At 41.9% G+C, this 12,274-nt stretch overlaps 1 protein-coding gene across 21 annotated transcripts in view; it reads left to right on the top strand.

Moving 5' to 3' along the window:
• Positions 1-12,274, top strand: part of KANK1 (KN motif and ankyrin repeat domains 1) — a 68,721-nt gene that overhangs the window by 40,109 nt on the left and 16,338 nt on the right.

Raw genomic sequence — 12,274 nt, 5'->3', positions numbered from 1 at the left:
ATTTTTCTAGGATTTGAGAGACAATGTCTTGGTTTTGATGGAATTGGAACCTGATAGTGACCAGAGGTGTTCTGTATTTTTTAATTCCTGATAGTGTGAGTTTAATGCATTTAATATTTTCTTTTATAAAATAAAAAAGTTAAGAGGAAATGAGTTTCTGTTATAACAAAAATGTTGGTTAAAAAAAGTTTATTCTTCCTGTAAATCAGTTGGATTGTTTTCGTTTGAGACATAGATTAGTGTTTTCTTTTTTTAATTACTATTTTCTTCTAGAGAGGGAAGAGGAGAGAGAAAATTCCAGACAAATGACTTACAGATACTCTAAAAATATATAACTGTCTCTGAGCAAATACAAACAAAACTATAACAGTGGAATTTAACTGCCTGCCCCATGATTTATAGAACATTCATCTCTCATACTGAAAAGACCTGCTTTTTAAAATCAGCTTCCGTATTTATACTCTTAGTTATCTTAGTTCATCAAAAGTTAATGAACTCGAAGTCATTCCCATAACTATGAAAGTAAGTTGTAGACAAGAGATCTGAGCCAAAGCAAAAGTAGTCATTACAAAATACGTTTCTAGGTAGTTTTCTCCTCGTTCAAATAATATATCATTTACCTGTCTTAGCACTTGGCTTCTTAATCACTTTCTTTTAATGCTCAAAAGCACCAAAACAATGCAATCCAAGTGTTTCTGGGACCCTGCAGATATAAAAATATGATGTAGGTAGTGGAAGGCCTAGAAGTCAGAAGAGCTGACCTCTCATACTGGCTGTGTAGGTAACTTGCTGTGTCTTTTTTTTTTTTTTACTTTTAAGACAGGGTCTCACTCTGTCACCCAGGCTAGAGTGCAGTGGCATGATCACAGCTTGCTGTAGCCTGAACTTCCCAAGCTCTAACCATCCTCCCTCTTCAGCTTCCCGAGTAGCTGGGACTACAGGTGCATGCCACCATACCTGGCTAATTTTTGTATTATTTTTAGAGACAAGGTCTCCCCATGTTGCCCAGGCTGGTCTTGAACTTTTGGGCTCAAGCAATTCGCCTGCCTCAGCCTCCCAAATTATTGGGATTACAGGTGTGAGCCACCATGCCAGGCCACTGTATCATTTTAGAAAGGGAGATTGTGGACTTCCATGGCCTCCTGTGTCAAATAAATAGGGTGAGATTAGTTTTTCTCCTACAGTCCCTTCAGCAGGATTATTCTGTACAAGTGTGAGTTAACTGTTTATGTTGGTGACCACACATGTATTAGCATTCAGGCTGAGGTCTGAGAGGAGAGCGTAGAAACAACATATTTGTCCTTTCTCCTCTATCAAAGCTACATGCTTTTCCTCACAAAGTAGTATGTACCAAAAAAGAAGATGGTCCTTCATGAATAATCTCTACTGCCTGTTCCCCAAACCATCATTTGGACTTAAAGAGTGAATTCATGCTCGAGCCCATTTTTTTTTTTTTTTTTTTTTTTGAGACAGAGTCATACTCTGTCACCCAGGCTGGAGTGCAGTGGTGCAATCTCGGCTCATTGCAACCTCCACCTCCTGGGTTCAAGTGATTGTCCTGCCTCAGCCTCCTGAATAGCTGGGACTACAGGCACACGCCACCACGCCCGGCTAAATTTTTTTTTATTATTATTTTTAGTAGAGACGGGGTTTAACCTTGTTGGCCAGGCTGGTCTCGATCTTCTAACCTCATGATCCACCCGCCTCGGCCTCCCAAAGTACTGGGATTACAGGCAGGAGCCAGCGCGCCTGGCCTCAAGCCCTTTTTCTTAAAAACAAACATTATTTCAGATCCCTTTGAATTTTTAGTCATACTGTGGGAAATTAACCTAAATATTTGAAAGGACTCCATAATGAATTGGAAATTTCAGTCCTACCTGTTCTCAATGAGTAAGTTTAGATGTTCTTTAAAAATTAAATCAGAATGTCAAGCTGAAAATGTGGCACAGCAACATGGTTAATTAGCTGGCTACACTCTTCTTTTCTGTGTTTTCAGAAAGTTCTTGGCACTATCAATACAAATATAGATCAGCATACCAGAACAGTTGGAATAGGTGAACAGAGCAACTTTTAAAATCCATTTTAATATATTTTTTTAAATTGATTTTCTAACAAATTTGGAAACCCATGGCTATATACCAATAACTAATACCCATTCTGGACAGATAAATGTTACACAGAAGACTGGAGAATTGATCTCTTTAAAACCCATTCAGCTCTAGTTTTGGGTGATTTTTTTTTTCTTTTTTTAAGAGATGGGGTCTTGCTTTGTCACCCAGACTAGAGTGCAGTGGCATGATCCGGGCTCACGCCACTGCAGCCCCCAACTTCTGGGCTCAGGGCTCAAGTGATCCTCCCACCTTCCAGCTCTAGTTTCATTGAATTATTTTTCTTGTAAAACAGTTTGCTTTTAACATTCCTTTACGTCAAGGACATAAAGTTTTCATTTTAAGTGGCTTGTTTTTCATTATAGTCATCTCATTTGCCTTAGAATTTAATATATGGATAATTATAAAAGCTAAGTGCACTTCGGAATGATAATTAATGCATCAAAGGTATTCCTCTTATTTTCCAGGACACTGAGATGTCTGTCACTGGTTGTCCTTTAGTGATCACTAATCTGACCAAGTCGTAAAATGAGGCTCATGCTTTATTGGTGTTTATGGCCGTTATAAGTTTGAGTTAATGACAGAAGACTTCACAGTTGCCCACTCTGCTGTCCATTAACTTCCCAGTTGTGCCTGTGAAAACCGTTGCCACCTGGTGAGAATTTTGAGCATCTAGACCAGAGTGCCAGAATTCTGAAGGTGTTTTGTGATTACTCCACATGTTGCTGTCGTTTTGTTTTGTTGAGACAGGGTCTTACTCTGTCTTCCAGGCTGGAGTGCAGTGGTGCAATCATAGCTCACCATAGCCCCTAACTGCCAAGCTCAAGCTATCCTCACACGTGAACCTCCCGATAGCTAGGACTACAGGCACTTACCACCATGCCCAGCTGTTTTTTGTTTTGTTTTGTTTTGTTTGTTAGAGAGGGGGTCTCACTATGTTGCTCAGGCTGATCTGCAACTCCTAGGCTCAAGCAGTTAACCTCCCTCAGCCTCACTAAGTGCTGGGATTACAGGCGTAAGCCAATGCACCCGGCCTGTTTTTTGTTTTTCCTCAGAGACGCGGTTTCATTCTGTCGCCCAGGTTGGAATGCAGTCTCAATCTCCCAGCCTCAAACCATCCTCCAGCCTCAGCCCCTCAAAGTACTGGGATTACAGGTGTGAGCCACTCCCAGCCTGTAATGACTCCTGTTTTTATCCCTATTGTTCAGGTAGCACTTACTTTCTGTTTAGTATGAACATCTACCATTAGTGGCCCAGGGCTGTTAATTAAACCACCAGCAGTTCCTAAAAATTCACATGGATCCAAGTTGATGGGTTGAAACTAGAGAGGAGTCTAAATTCTTCATTTCAGTAGTCAACTTTTATATTGGTTAATTTAATTCAGTGGATCTCAATCCTGGCAGCACAATAGAATCACCTAGGGAGGAGTTTGAAAATACTGATGCCTGCAATTGGAGACACTAGTTGTATTACCAAGGCTTTGACTGGAATGGCATGTTTACAGACTGCTTTGGGGAACTGAAGTTGATCTTTAGAGCCAATGGAAGCCCCTTGGAAAAACTGACCTCCCTCATACCTTGTCCTTTACAGGGTTCCTAACCTGTGGTAAGTAAAGAATGTCACTTTCTGACAAGCTCAGGAGCCCCAAGTTACTTTGGGACCTCAGGAAAAGAGGAAGTCACCTAATTTATATAGGTATCTGCAGGCACAAATAAATTCTTGGCTGGGCTCAAGAGGTTTGTAAAAGGTCTAATTTGAGATTCCTTATGAAAAATTTCAGCAAAGTCAATGTAAAAGAAAAAGGGGGGGCTATATGGCAAATACTTACTCTTGCTGCACTTCATGCAAATAATTAGCCCAAGCATAATAAGACTAAAACTTATTTTGGAAATAAATTGGTCCTACTATGATTGGTCTTTGGTAGAAATAGAAAACCAGAGAGAGAAAAATTATGTTCCAGAAAAACTGTAGTACCCCTTTTATTGACTCCAGCCTTGTCCATTTTTTTGGATAAGGTTATCTGCTGATAACTCAATAATTGATTGGTTCTCAGGGTCATTTACCTGGGTCCCTCAAGGCTTCAGGTTGGTTCTACAGGGACTCCTGAAGCTAGGACTTGCACTTCTTGTGGTAGGGCTTACTATTAATCTTACAGTCTGCTGTTCACTTATGTGCTGTACTAAAACTGTGGATAAGAATGACCCCAACCAGACACCAGTGAAGGCATACGGTCAACTTCAAGACGGTTTCACTCCTCTTACCTTGGGGGCAACCCCTTCCCCAACAATGTTCCATAAGCAAGAAGAAATTAGAGCTGTCATTAGCCTTTCCCATCTCCATAGCTCACACCTCAGGATTGAGGTGTACCGAAACCCAAGGGGGTGGGGACATTGAAACTGCCTTTCCAAAATCATGACAGTAAAAGAAACCTGACATAGCTGACTCCGTCTTACTTCTGACCTCCAAGCTGTCCTTGTTCATTCCTAGGCACAGGCCAAGCTAACTGTGGGTAGAATTTGGTTTATAATTTAACCTTAAAGCAAGGATGATAATAGCCCTTCCCAAGACTAAACTGCCTTTGTAAAACTAATGAAAGCACACAAGGTTAGAATTATGGAAGGGCCCTGAATTCTATTTTATTTATTTTATTTTTTTGAGATGGAGTTTCACTTCAACTGCAAATAAATGTTCATTCTCTGTCTCTCTCTCTCTGTCTCTGTCTCTCTTGCTCTGTCTCTCTCTCATATCTGGACCCATCCAGATAGTTCATTGTATCTACATTTTTTAAAGTCTCACCCTCGATTCAGGTGATTCTAAAGGGTAGCTAGGGTTGAAACGACTGAATTTTGTTTGTTGGCCTCTTTATTCTTTGGCTTTCCTGGCTGCACGTTTTCTTCGTTTTGCTCAAACACAGCAGTCATTTGTCAGTCTTACATTGGTGCATGTGGTGCCTACAACTACAAATGGGTCCTTATCAAGTTCAGAGGATTGTTTGTAGGCTACTCAAGACCAGCCAGAGTTTCAACACCATCCAAAGAACATTTTCTGGCAATATAGGTGACCAATTCCCTCTGACTTCACAAAGGAGAGCCAGTTTGGAATTTAATGAGGTTCTTTTCCTTACCAGTTAAGCCTCAGTAGAATCCTCATGACCTTTGGTTGAATTACATGGACACTTATTAAAGGCTCTCAATGGTCCCGCACTGTTCTAAGCACTGGACAGGACACCAAATAAGAATGTAGCATGGAGGAACTCAAGATGCTGACCATCTCATTGAGGAGACAGGGCATATTTGAATCTGGACCGTAAGTGCTGCAGGACAATGATGGGGAAAAAAGAGATCTCTGTGGAATGGTTGGAATGGTATCATAGAAAAAAGACTAGAGAAGATAGAACTTGGGCCAAGCCTTGAAAAGAGTATGGGTCAAATTCAGCTGGTGAAGGATGGTGCATTTCCAGACCTGTAGGATGATCTAATTACTCCCTACTCACAGAGTTGGAGTAATTAAGTCACAGGACCACTCTGAACAGAATGGACAGAGTGGAGGAGTAGCTGAGAGGTAAAGTTCCCGCAGGCAAGATGAAAGCTTCCACCTTGACCCTTGGATGCCTGCAGGAGGAGGTGGACCTTGATTGGAGAAGCTTTAAAAAGCCCTAGTTTACAAAAGTAAGCTGTGGTGAGAAAAATTATAGCACCTGGTATTCCTGGGTGACACTATCTGGAAGGGGTGGGAGGAAAGGCTTACCAGGTTGTTAGAAATGTTCTGTATCTCTGTTACAGAGGTGGTTACACAGGCGTATACATTTACCAAATTCCATCCGACTTACACTTAAAATCAGTGCATTTTCGTGGGGCATGGTCACAAGCCCCTGGGTCCTGTGGTCCTAGCTACTCCAAAGGCCAAGGTGGGAGGATTGCTTGAGCCCAAGAGTTCAAGGCTACAGTTAGCTATGATCACATTCCATTGCACTCTAGCCTGGGTGACAGTGTGAGACCCTGTCTGTAATTCATTCTGTGCATTTTATTGTCTATAAATTGTGTTTGAATTTTTTAAAAATTTTAAGTTGTATTTAAACAGAGAGAACCTATGGATTAAAAGACTTTAAAATAGTAGCAACCAATGGAAATACATGACTGGAATTCTGATGCAAACACCCTATTAAAGAAATTTTTTAGAGACTATTGGAGATTGGGCACAGTAGCTCATGCCTGTAATTCCAGTACTTTCAGAGGCCAAGGTGGGTGGAGAGCTTGAACCCAGCAGTTCGAGACTAGCCTGGGCAACATAGTGAAACCCATCTCTATTAAACATACGAAAAAAAAAAAAAAAAAGAAGCCAGGAGTGGTTTTGTACGTCTGTGGTCCCAGCTACTTGGGGGGCTGAGGTGGGAGGATTGATTAAGCCTGGGAGACAGGTTGCGGTGAGCAGAGATCACGCCACTGCACTCCAGCCTGGGTGACAGAGTGAGATGCCATATCAAAAAAAAAGACTATTGGAGAAATTTGAATACTGACTGGATTATGTGATAATCATACTTATCTTTTTTTAAGATTTGATAGTTTTAGCCTCAATGGTTTGCATTTTTTAGAGTTCTTTTAGGGACATATACTGAAATATTTATGGATGAAAATGATTGAATCTCTAGCTGTTGCTTCAAAATAATCCAGTGTGAGTGGGCAGAGGGAGTTATCAGGGAAACCAGATATTTTCTAATCATTGTTGAAGCTAGTAATGGGAAGACAGGAGTTTATTAAACTATTATCTACTTTTGTATCTGTTTTATGGTTTCAATAATAGTCAAAACTATCATGTATTTGCATTTAAAAAGTCATTGTTGGTTATTGAAGAGGAAAGTGCTTCGTACAAGCATTTCTCTAAAAAGAGTGTTCTGGCGGCCAGGCACGGTGGCTCACCCCTGTAATCCCAGAACTTTGGGAGGCCGAGGTAGGTAGGTGGATCACTTGAGGTCAGGAGTTTGTGACCAGCCTAGCCAACATAGTAAAATCCCGTCTCTACTAAAAATACAAAAAACAGCTGGGCGTGGTGGCGGGCGCTTGTATTCCCAGCTACTCAGGAGGCTGAAGCAGGAGAATCACTTGAACCCGGAAGGTGGAGGTTGCAGTGAGCAGAGTTCGCGCCACTGCATTCCAGGCTGGGCGACAGAGCCAGACTCAATCTCAAAAAAAAAGAGTGTTCTGGCATTCAGTGATTAACTAGTGAGACTTTTTGGAGGCCGCTGCAATATTTTCTAAGTAATGATGAATGGACTTGGAGAAGGAAAAATGAAGATAAATGCCCTCCTTTATTTACTTTGCTTAAAATAAGTCAAAGGCACATTAGGCATTTCATATTTGCAGTTAGGGGACATCAGGTCACATAGTGTTAAACGTTGTTTGGACGGCTGAATTCAGTATTGTGTGTATGTGTGTTGAGGAGGAAGTTGGAGTTGTAAAGGAATCGTCCAGGTAGCCCCCATGTCCCACAGCTAAAGGAGAAAGCATTGTGCTGTTGATTTGTGGACAAGGGACTGTTCACAGAATTAGGAAATGTGAGTTCTAGTTCAGCTCTGTGGCCTGGGGCAAGTCCTGAACCTAGCTGGCCTTCAGAATCCTTAGCTGGAAGTATGAGAATTAAAAATTAGGTGATATCCCTTGAGGTCAGGAGTTTGAGGCCAGGCTAACCAACATGGTAAAACTCGGTCTCTACTAAAAATACAAAAATTAGCCAGGCGTGGTTGTGCACACCTGTAGCCCCAGCTACTTGGGAGGCTGAGGCAGGAGAATTGCTTGAACCCGGGAGGCGGAGGTTGCAGTGAACTGAGATCACGCCACAGCCCTCACTCCAGCCTGGGTGACAGAGCAAGACTCTGTCTCAAAAAAAAAAAAAAAAAAATTTAGATGATTTCTAATGCCTTACATTGAATTTTTTGCCAGCTCTCACTCTTTTACTATAGCGTCATTGTTTTAAACCAGTTTTCAAAGTGGGCCACCTGCATCAGTGATTCTTGTAGGTGGTGGGGAATGTCAGAAATGCCATCACTTGGCCCCCATCCCAGAACTGCAGAATGATCTTCTGGCAGCATGTGCCTGGGAATCTGCATTTTAGCCAATGTCACAGGTGATTCTTAGGAAGAATAGAACTCAGAGCAGTTTTAGGGCTCGTTATTCGTTCTTTTTCTTCATATTGCCTCAAAATACAATCAACACTTAAGCTGCTTTTCTTCTAAGAATCTAAGAGATTTCAGAGCTTTACTGTGAAAGGGATAAAGTTGTAATCACCTGACATTGTGAGTAGATTTAAATGTTTAATTTTTGTTAGTAATTTATAAAGTATAATTTAGGAAATACTAGAGACAAAAAAGTTATAGTAGCCTGTGACTCTTTAGCCTTAGCAAAGCAGTGTTAAATGGGTTTCCTGTATATCCTTCCATGATTTTTCTAATACATATATATGTAAATATAATTATTTACTAATGCCAGTAGGCAGCAGTGAGAACAAAACCTCTTTTGTATTTTTTTTCCCCATGAGTCAAACATAAGACTTCAGATTCAGATCAATTCTGGTGTGCTATAAGGCAGGCCTTTCCTACAAGGGGTGGAGAGGCCAGCCTTTCTTCTCTTGGTGGGGAATGGCCTGAGCTGTGTTGTGGGGCAGGCCGCTGATTTGTGTGATGTATCATTAGAGGGAATAAGCCCATTGATCTTTTCTAGTTTCCGTTAAACTTGAACTGAGAGGCCAGGCACGGTGGCTCATGCCTCTAACCCCAGCACTTTGGGAGGCTGAGGCGGGTGGATCACCTGAGGTCAGGACTTCGAGTCCAACCTGGCCAACATGGTGAAACCGAGTCTCTACTAAAAATACAAAAATTAGCTAGGCATGGTGGCACTTGCCTGTAGCCCCAGCTACTCGGGAGGCTGAGGCAGGAGAATTGCTTAAACCGGGAAGGCGCAGGTTGCAGTGAGCCAAGATCGCACCACTGCACTGTAGCCTAGCAACAGAGTAAGACTCTGTCTCGAAAGAAAAAAACTTGAACGGAGACAAAAATTAAAAATAAGGCCAGGCGTGGTGGCTCATGCCTATAATCCCAACGCTTTGGGAGGTCAAGGCGGGCAGATTTCCTGAGGTCACAAGTTCAAGACCAGCCTGGCCAACATGGTAAAACCCCATCTCTACTAACAATACAAAAATTAGCCAGGCATGGTGGCAGGTGCCCATAATCCCAGCTACTCGGGAGGCTGAGGCACAAGAATCTCTTGAACCAAGAAGGCAGAAGTTGCGGTGAGCCAGGATTGCTCCACTGCACTCCAGCCTGGGCAACAGCACAAGACAAGACACTCTCCCAATTAAAATAAAAAGTTATTTACCAAAGTAGGTTTATTTTCTCCGTATTATTGTATGACCTATTTTTAATACACATCATGCTCATCTATGTTAATATTCTCCTATATCAAGATTTGTAATGGCCATATAGAATTCCTTTGTATAAATATACCAGTGCTTATATGGTTGTTTCTTACAAGCAGACTGTCTGCCTCTTTTTACTGTTTTAAACATGGAAACAATAGCCTTCTGTATCTTTTTGTACATCCTTAGGATAAAACTTTTAGACAATTAAGTGAAATAATTTTTCATTTTTAAAAGTGATTTTGAACACAGTTAACCCATATTCACTATAGAAAAAATGGCAAATCCAAGGAAATTTTTTTTTTTATTAGAGTCTCGCTCTGCCGCCCAGGCTGGAGTGCAGTGGGACGATCTTGGCTCACTGCAACCTCTGCCTCCCGGGTTCAAGTGATTCTCCTACCTCAGCCTCCCGAGTAGCTCTGGATTACAGGCACTCACCACCATGCCCAGCTAATTTTTGTATTTTTGTAGAGATGGAGTTTCACCATGTTGGCCAGGCTGGTCTCAAACTCCTGACCTCAAGTAATCTACCTGCCTCAGCCTCCCAAAGTGCTGGAATTACAGGCATGAGCCACCACACCCAGCCTAATCCAGGGAAAAATTAAAACTACCATAGCTGTTTCATTTAGCACAGAGTCAGATAACTTTTCGTGTGTGTGTGTGTGTGTGTGTGTGTGTGTGTGTGTATGTGTATGTGTGTGTGTGGTAATGTATTTTAATAGGATCACACAATACATGGAATTTTATTATCTGCTTTTTTCAATTAACCATATATTACAAACATTTTTCCACATCACCCACATTGAAAATTCTACAATATATCTGTATACCAAAAATAAAATTCTAAGCCCCCTAACCAACGGAATAGATCCCTCCTGTCAGCCAGGGGATTCCATAGTAAACCTGAAAAACTAGTTCAGGCCATGATGGGAAGGAGGTGTCAAAAATGCCTCATTATACCCTCCTCCCTTTGGAATTCAGGCACAACTGACCAGCATTAACATTAAAACAGAAATCTTAGGAGTGACAAACAGACTCTTTATAGCAATAAGATAACAAATTCCAACCTGACTCTCCTATAGCATCACATGACAGCAGACCCTAAAAGATATTGAAGTATTTTACCCTAAAATATATTTCTTCGATGTATTTTGTCTTTTGTTTTGTTTCTTTTGTTTTCTTGAGATGGAGTCTCACTCTGTCACTCTGTCACCCAGGCTGGAGTGCAATGGCACAATCTAGGCACTACAACCTCCACCTCCCGGGTTCAAGCCATTCTCCTGCCTCAGCCTCCCAAGTAGCTGGGACTATAGGCACCCCCCACCATGCCTGGCTAATTTTTGTATTTTTAGTAGAGACGGGGTTTCACCGTGTTGACCAGGCTGGTCTCGAACTCTTGACCTCAGGTGATCCACCTGCCTTGGCCTCCCAAAGTGCTGGGGTTACAGGCATGAGCCACTGCTCCCGGCCTCTTAGATGTATATTGAAATGGCCCTGCAAGGCTGTCTCTTGTGGGGAATATCTACATTATGTAGAGAATCCCCTTACCTGTCCAGGCCTTTTCCTGATCAGGAGAGATTCAGTCTGGTACCTATTTAGGTCTGAAAAGAGACATTTACCATCTGTATAGAGGTCTGAAAAGAGACGTTTACCATCTATGTAGATGAAGCCTGCTACCTGGAGGCTTCATCTACATAATAAGAACCTTGGTCTTCACAACCCCTTATCTTAACCCAGACACTCCTTTCTGTTGATTGCAGGCCTTTAGATAATAAGTTAACTTTTTCAACCATTTGCCAATCAGAGTATCTTTGAATCTACCGAAGACCTGGAAGCCCACCCTTATTTGAGTTCTTCCACCTTTCTAAACTAGTGTATACCTTACATGCATTGATTTGTGTTTGCCTGTAACTTCTAGTCCACTAAAATGTATAAAATTAAGCTGTAACCCAGCCACCTTGGGCACATGTTGTCAGGACCTCGTGAGATTGTGCTTTTGGCCTTGGTCATTCATACTTGGCTCAGAGTAAACCTCTTTTTTTACAGAGTTTGACTCTTTTCATTGACATATCTGTATACATTAATTACAACATATTATTTAATCCAAATTGCTTCAGTCAGTATACAGATTTTAAGTGGCTAACATATACAAAAGCACTCTAGTAGATTTGTTAAGAGAAAGTTGATCAGAACTGTTTGATGCCCTCAAAATATTGACCATCTACAAGGGAGTCTAAAACCATCATACAAGTCATCTTGTACATTGTATCACAGATCCCAGGAGAAGGTACAAAAGATGGGCTGTGAGAGTTCAGGGCAAGAACATTGTTAGTGAAGGAGATCAGGGAAGGGCCTGGAGAGGCAGTGATGGGAGGGTGCGGCTGTGTGAAGATGGGGGAAGAAAGGTATTCCAGGTAGTAGAATGGCATAAGCTGAGGCATGCTGCCGGGAAACAAGAGACCTGCATCTCTATACAGCGAGTACGGGCACTTAATGGGATGCAGTCCCTGTCCCAGTAAGGACGACAGGAGGGGTGGAAAAGGAAGTTGGGGGGTCAGCCAGTACCAGGTTATGGATAGTTTAGAATCTCTGGCTCTGCAGTGTGGACTACATTTCCTGAGCAGTGGGTGCTTTTTAGGCGTTGTCACATTTTGTTTTAGCTGGAATAATGATGGCATTGGAGCTGGCTGGGAGTAATGCTCTGAAGCGTTGTGCCAGAGTGGAAACAGTAATGGAAGAGGAGCAGTAAGAATGCTACT

The sequence above is a fragment of the Pan troglodytes genome, chromosome 11, assembly GCF_028858775.2.
Source record: "Pan troglodytes isolate AG18354 chromosome 11, NHGRI_mPanTro3-v2.0_pri, whole genome shotgun sequence".
In the NCBI taxonomy this organism is placed as follows: Eukaryota; Metazoa; Chordata; class Mammalia; order Primates; family Hominidae; genus Pan; species Pan troglodytes.
The sequence above is the reverse complement of the archived record's forward strand: the minus strand, read 5'-3'. Positions and strand labels throughout refer to the sequence as shown.